Below are 7,268 nucleotides of genomic sequence, written 5' to 3' on the forward strand. Positions count from 1 at the left end.
CGAAGTCTGACGAACGACTTTAAGCGCATCAGGAATTTTCCTTTCATTTCTTCAAATTTATAGTAGCGAAACCCGCTTTTAACTATTTTGAGCCTCCAGCACTGGTCTCTTACAGTCTCTTCACGAATTTTTTCTCTATCCCTAAACCGGACCCCTTGCATAGCATCATTCTCTTCATCATCGTGCACAGATACCTTCTCATCTCTGCTTTTAATCTTACTCTTCATAGATAGTGGCTTGGAGATTTCATCTATTTGTTTAATCAATATATCATATGAAAGACTTGAAAAATATTCCAAATTCTTTCCTGGTAGATCCTTTGATGCCAAGAATACTCAAAAAGCGCGAAAATTCTTATCACGGACCGGCATCATCGAAACAAATAAATGAAGCTGACTTTCTCGTACCATCGCTTCACACATGAAGTCACTTGTTTCATTTGTTGAGCAAAACGTTTTAAGCAAACTTCAGCTGAAATTAGTGACTGTATCAAATGAAGACGGCTGGCAGTCAGGCACGATTTATCGTTGTTTTTTTATTATTTTTTAATGTGGTTTTAACCAATTGGTCATTCACCACGCTTATCGATGGTTAATTGTAATATGCATTAAATTGTACGAAATTTTGCTCAAATTTAATTCAATTGCATTCAAAGTTGTTGGCCTTCTAGTGAATATTTGATAGAAGAATACAAATGAAACAAATAAAACCGATCGTCATGGCGAAGTGAAAATCGTTTCATGGTGCCTGATTGAAGCCAGTTTTGAAACGAAACGGCGTCGCTGCAGTTTCATTATTTCATTGTTGAGTGACTATTGTATTTACTATTGCAATCGACGTTGCCGGGCTCTGATCTTGTTTCCTAAATTCATCATTTGAGAGCTTCGAATAATTTGGTGGCTTGTAAATGTCAAGTTGTTCAAAAATAAATTGAAACGTGACGTCTGGCTTATACAATGAAACGTTTGCATGAAACATACAGCAAAGATGCTGTGCTGTGCCTTAACCCTTTATAAGGCCGTGGCAATTATTTTGCCACCAACGAAAAATATTTGTTTTGCGTCTATAATGACATCAATATAATTATAGAAGCAAAATAAAAATTTTTTGTTGGTGGCAATATAGTTGTCACTGCCTTATAAAGGGTTAAACGGGTTCAAGAGCTATAATTATTTGAACCACAGTTTCACGCTCTTCATTGCTAGTAGTCGAAGAATCTCGTCAGCATTAACACGAAGTTGTTTTTCTATGAGTTTTACGATCTTTTATCCAACTTAATTCATTTTTGAATAAGGAAACTAAAAAAACTAGGATATTAGAAAATACCGGAAATACCGGTTTTTTGCCTTTCCAAAACCGGTATTTCGGTATCCAAAAATTGGTCGGTATTACCGGTTTCGGTACTACCGGTACTACCGGTTAGACAGCCCTACTTGAGACAGAACTTTGTAGGCGACATTTAGTATCGTGATCGCTCGGTGGTCCTTACAAACCAGCTTATTTTTTTGAAGATAGGGCAGAGAACCCCGTCTTTCCACTCCTCCGGTAGTGGTTCCGTACCTTAAATCTTGACAATTAGTTGATGCAGCTATAGACCAAACTCGTGTTTCAGTCTTTGACCTTGAAATGCGGTCAGGCATTAATATTAATATTTTTTGAAACGATGGTTTTTACAATTGATGGAGGGAAGGTAGGGGAAAGTAATGAAATTTTTTTGGGAAAGGAGGGGAAAGAGTGGAAAGGAAGGGGGAGGGGGGGGGGGGTAATAGGTGGCTATGCTTAACAGGTTATCGTTGTGACCAGGGCCCGACAACGTCACCTTCAATTGCATAGCGTCACTCAACAATGAAGCAGTTTCATTTATTTGTTTCGACGATGCCGGGCCCTGGTTGTGACTCAACACGACAACTTGTTAAGCGTAGCTAGCTATTACCCCCCCCCCCCTTCCTTTCCACTCTTTCGCCTCCTTTCCCAAAAAATGATGCAGACAGCCGGCCAACCTGTCCGGGCCCATTTCAATAAGTTCCGCTCCAATACTATTCTTCCCTTATCGATGGGGGTGGCACATCTTCGTTGCTTCCTACACCAATGTGCTCACTTCCTCCGCTATCTTGGTCTTCCACCTGCACGCCATTCAGGTGTTTATGGTAGTGCTGCTTCCACCTTTCGATCGTCGTCAGTCAAGATTCCTTCGTCTTTATCTCTGCACATTTCGGCCGCGGCACAAAGCCTTTGCGAGATTCGTTGAGTCTCTGATAGAACTTCCGTGCGTCGTGAAAGCGGTACAACTACTCGAGTTCTTCGCACTCCTTCTCCTCTTGGTGGCTTCTCTTGGAAGAAGCGGATTTGCTGTCTCCGCTTCTGTTTGTATCGCTCTACATTCTGACGGGTGGCTGTACGCAGCATTTGTACACGCGCTGCGTCGTTCTCATTCCATATCTGCTGAAACTCCTCGTCAAACCATTCGTTACGTCGATTCGGTACCACATGGCCTAGGACGTTCTCCGCCACGCTGTTGATGGCTGTTCTTACGGCATTCCGACAGTTCTCAAGAGGGGCTTCACCCAGCTTACCGTCTTCTGGCAGCGCGGTTTCGCGGTTCTGCAAACGTAGTGTGAAGTACCTGGGTGTTATGACAGACAACAGGGTCAATTTCACTAGCCACGTGGATTCTGCTTGTTATAAAGCGTTAACAGCGTTTACTGCGCTGTCCAGGATTATGCCGAACGGCTGTGGACCTAGCAGCAGTAAGAGACGCCTGATGGCCAGCGCTGCCATGTCGGTGCTGAGGTGCACCGGTATCGTATGTTGTTCACAACAGATAGTTTTTGACGTATCCTTACCATTACTAGGTAGTGATCCGAATCAATGTTAGCGCCCAGATAGGTTCTGATGTCGATAATGTCTGAAAAGTGCCGACCATGTGTCAGCACGTGGTCGATTTGTGCTTCCGTCTGGTCGGGTGATCTCCACGTGTACCGGTGGTAGAGGTTATGCTGGAAGAAGGTACCACGTATGACCATGTTCTTGGAGGTGGTGAAGTCGATGAGTCTCAAGCCGTTTTCATCCGTTTCGCTGAACCCTCCAATCACCGGTTTAGTCCTCGAACCTAGTTCCATTGATTGGCGTCTATATTACTATTTTTATGAAACGATGATTCTACAATTGATGAAGGGACGGTAAGGGAAAGTAATGAAGAAGGATTTTTTTTTCGGGAATGAAGGGGAAGGGTGGAAAGGAAGGGGGGGTAATAGGTAGCTATGCTTAACAAGTTGTCGTTGTGACTCCTATCTTTTGTCCAATGCTGGAAGGTGCATGGGTCGAACCAAGCTGTAATCAGAGATTATAACTGGATTTGAACCCACATCACCTGCCAGGGCCTATATTACGCTAAATGGTCTAGCAGTAATGGTTTTTCTGGAACTATGTTTGCGATCATCGTAAAAAAATCTGGCTTTCCTTCAACCATGGCCCTCAATGGTGAGATTGCTTAAGATCCGCAGTTTGTCTACTAGCTATTTGCTGATGAATTCGCGCGAATCTTTTGCGATGAAGTGATCCCGGATGGGCAAGCCATCCAGACTGCTTGCTAACGACTGGGAATACTCTGAGTCAGCTATTCCCAAATGAGGATTCGCCAAAAATTTAGTTCGCTGTAGAAAAGTATAGGGAATTCCATCAGGGGGTTCGCGAATGAAAAAGGGTTGGGAACCGCTGCTCTAGGTGTTTTCAACACGGGTGAAGAAATGATCTCTCGAGCCGCCTCAATGTTAAAATCCTCGACTAAATCCAGTTCAGATGGTATTCAGCCTGTGTTTTTAAAAAAGCACATCGAAGATCCCTGCTTATCCCTCTTTAGCTTATGTTTAACCTGTCCGTCTCTAGCGAGGTGTCTCCGTTAGCATATGTTTCCTGTTCATGCAAAAGGGGAACGGAAAGATGACAGTAATTACCGAGGAATCTTGCCATTGTGTGCCTCTTGGAAATAATAATCATAAGATCATTGTTGCCGTACCCGGTGTTTCTAGGAGATTGTCGCAGCCATTGTCTGATCTATAGAATACGTTACGGTGCGTAAGTATAAAGTTGACGAAGCAGCGCGGGATTGACAATCTCAGATCGTAAAATTTTTCGATTTCGGTTGTTTCGTATGTATCAGTACACACCCGCGAATAAAAGTGGTCTCAAATTACTTCTATGAGGGACCGCGGTCTCTGAACTGAGTGTTGTTTCATTTCGACCCGGTAGACAGTGAAGTCTATTAGGGTATGAAATGGAAAAAGTTACCTGGAAGGAGCGTCAATTCTAGCCTTGGGTCTCTCAATCCTCTGGCTAACGCCTCCTCGGAGATTTAAGTCAATGATGACGAATACATTGTATTTTTTCTTTTATGGTTGGTTCTTTTATGGTTTCTTTTATGACAATGTAAAAATTAACCAAAAAGGGAAAAATACAATGTTGTATGTAGGCCAGGTATTCGTCATCATTGACTTAAATCTACGAGGAGTTTGTCATGTTTGTAACAGTTTCTTTTTGTTACTTTCGTGCCCTTTTTGTTTTATTGTTGCGTTAGTTTTCATCTTTGTATTATTATTGCGCATTTGTATGTCACTTGTACCAGTATGCCAGATAAATTTGGATTTGTCCAGATTTTTTATTGCGCGCCAGACAAACAGACAAAGCTCAAACTCTTCCAGATATTTGGCAATTTTTGGCCAGATTTTTGCCAGATTTTCGTTCCTTCATCTTTCAAAACGGTCATCACTTCTAATTTTAGACAAAATCTTGCATCTGTGATGTGCAAAACTTGCAGGGCTTTTCAAGGAAAACACTTTTAAGGGCTTTTCCAGACACTATTGTTCGTGTTCGGCCAGATTTTCGGAAAAACCTGTTGGCAACCCTGCGTGTGCTTCACATTTGTGTATCAGTTATCAGTATCTTTGGCTCGAACAGCACGTTCCTCTGGTTGTGAGGAAGATTTGTGCCTTTTAGGAGCGTCTTAATAAAATCCATAGCTGGAGGAAGATGACACTTCTCTTTTAAAATCCATTATTTATGTGTTGTTATTATTTGGACTAATACGTCTCTGATCTGCCTATTCAAGTTGGAAACAAGTGCTGATTTCTATGTCAATGCAAGCTATTTTTCGCTCTATTTTATAAAAAATACAATCTGGACAGAAACTTTAATATTTTGTGGATTGCTGAGAAATCGTTTTTGTGTTTTGATTGATTTTGATTGTGTTCGGTAATTGATTCAAGAGTCATAAACTTTTCACATAAACGATGCGTGACAAAATAGAGAAATTTACAAGAATTTTTGCGGAAGAATAGGCGACTTGGAATTTTCGAATATTGGTTTCGTTATAACTCAAATCCAGACCCCAAACTGATCGATAATTTTGAATAATCCGTAACTGCATTAGTGTCCAGTTCGTAAATTTTGAAAACATAAAGCGCTGCTGATATATATTTTAGTTTAAAGGAACTTAATCTATGAATGGAGAACTGCGAATTGATGAAACTTAGGGCATCATCTGTAGATCATGCACGATCTCAAACGCTAAACAAACAAACGGGCCCAAATGTGACCCATCCTAGGCACACCAGTGACACAAACAGTGAAAAATGACAAAAAAATATAACATTCTCAACTTTCTTGATTTTTGGCACTGCAGGCTTGAGTTTTTATCCCATTTTGTTGAGATACCCAACTCCTCCTTTTTGTCAACCAAATACTCTTACTTTTACCAATAATTGACACTTCATTGTAGTCTACCTCTTTGTGTACCGAAAACATCCAAATTCTGTCTGATTAATCGTTGATGACATTGTCGCTATGCAAAACTGTCTCCTTTTGGGTTTCTCTCTTTCTTCTTCCTTATAACGACCCTAAATTTAATTAAGCAAATTGAAGTACAATCCTAGCTAGCTAATCGATTCCGGAAAGCAATCGGGTATTTAGGCCAAATTGTTAATCACTACACTAAAATAGTATATACTAGCAAGTGTTGTGCTGTACCGAATAAGCAAATTGCAAAGTGCGTTGGCTGGAGCATGCTCTGGAAGGTGCTAAGCTAGTAGATTTATTCAAAATTGACTCAAATTGCATGCACGCTTAAATTTAATCGATTCGAAAAATATATCGGCCCTTTCGCCTACTTTGTTTCATGCTTCCTTTCTTTTTTTTTCGCACAATTTAACCTACTCTGTCTTGTGTCCTTTTTTTGTTTAATTTAAGTAAGTGAATTATTAACGATTATTAGGAAAAATGTATAAAAAAATAGTTTTGTTTTACATTGTTTTGTTGAATGATTGTAAACACAGATAAATACTGAACTGTTTGCGAACGTTTTGTTTTGTTTTGATTTGCCTTACTTTCTTTCTGTTTGCTTGAATGACGAAGATGAATATTTACAACTCTGTTTATGCGTTAGTGCAAAATGTTCGAAACAAAGTAATTTTTCTCTTTGATTGGACGGATCAGGGGGTATGTTTCCTATACTAAATTTTACTCTGACTATGCCCGATGATTCCGTAGTTTTGTTTTCTTTTATGATGGAAAAAACAACGAATAAGTTCAAGCCAATTGCTGCTATGTTGATTAAATTGATGTTGATTAAAGCTTTAGTTTTTGTGTGTGTGTATGATTCGATTCTTAGTTGTTTTTCTTTAGTTACACGATAGGAGAGTTGGTGAAAATGAATTGTTGATTTATTCAGCTGAATTCTCACTGAGCTAGCTAGAGTTAAATGTTAAATCGGTTTTCAAACGGACAACAATGAGTAAAACGTGACAAGCGTAAATTTAAAATTGACACACCACCTTCTGTTAGTGTTTCGGCGTTGATTTTTTAATAATAAATAATTTATGTTTTGTTCTGCTATTCGCTAGTACTATCTTTTTACAATCATACTGCAGCTTAGTTACTTCTAGAGTTCATTTGTGACTTGTAAAAGTTTGGATAAATTGGATTGTTAAAGGTTTTATTTGGAGTTGATTTAAACTTGAATTGAGTTCTAAACACGAATTCAATGGGGCTGCGTCACAGCTTCTTTTTCGTATAAAATAATTGCACAAACATAACAGCAATAGTTCAACTTGTTTCTAGACTAGTAGCTTTCTTGTTCGTTCTTGGTTTCGTTCAGTGCGTTTGCGATTGTTTCGATTTACACGCTAGATGGAAGTAACTGTATCATGATTGACGATCGAACGGATTTGGACTGATTCTAACAGTTCTAAAAGATCAGAGAAAAACATGAGAGCTTA

The sequence above is a fragment of the Sabethes cyaneus genome, chromosome 2 (assembly GCF_943734655.1).
Source record: "Sabethes cyaneus chromosome 2, idSabCyanKW18_F2, whole genome shotgun sequence".
NCBI lineage: Eukaryota > Metazoa > Arthropoda > Insecta > Diptera > Culicidae > Sabethes > Sabethes cyaneus.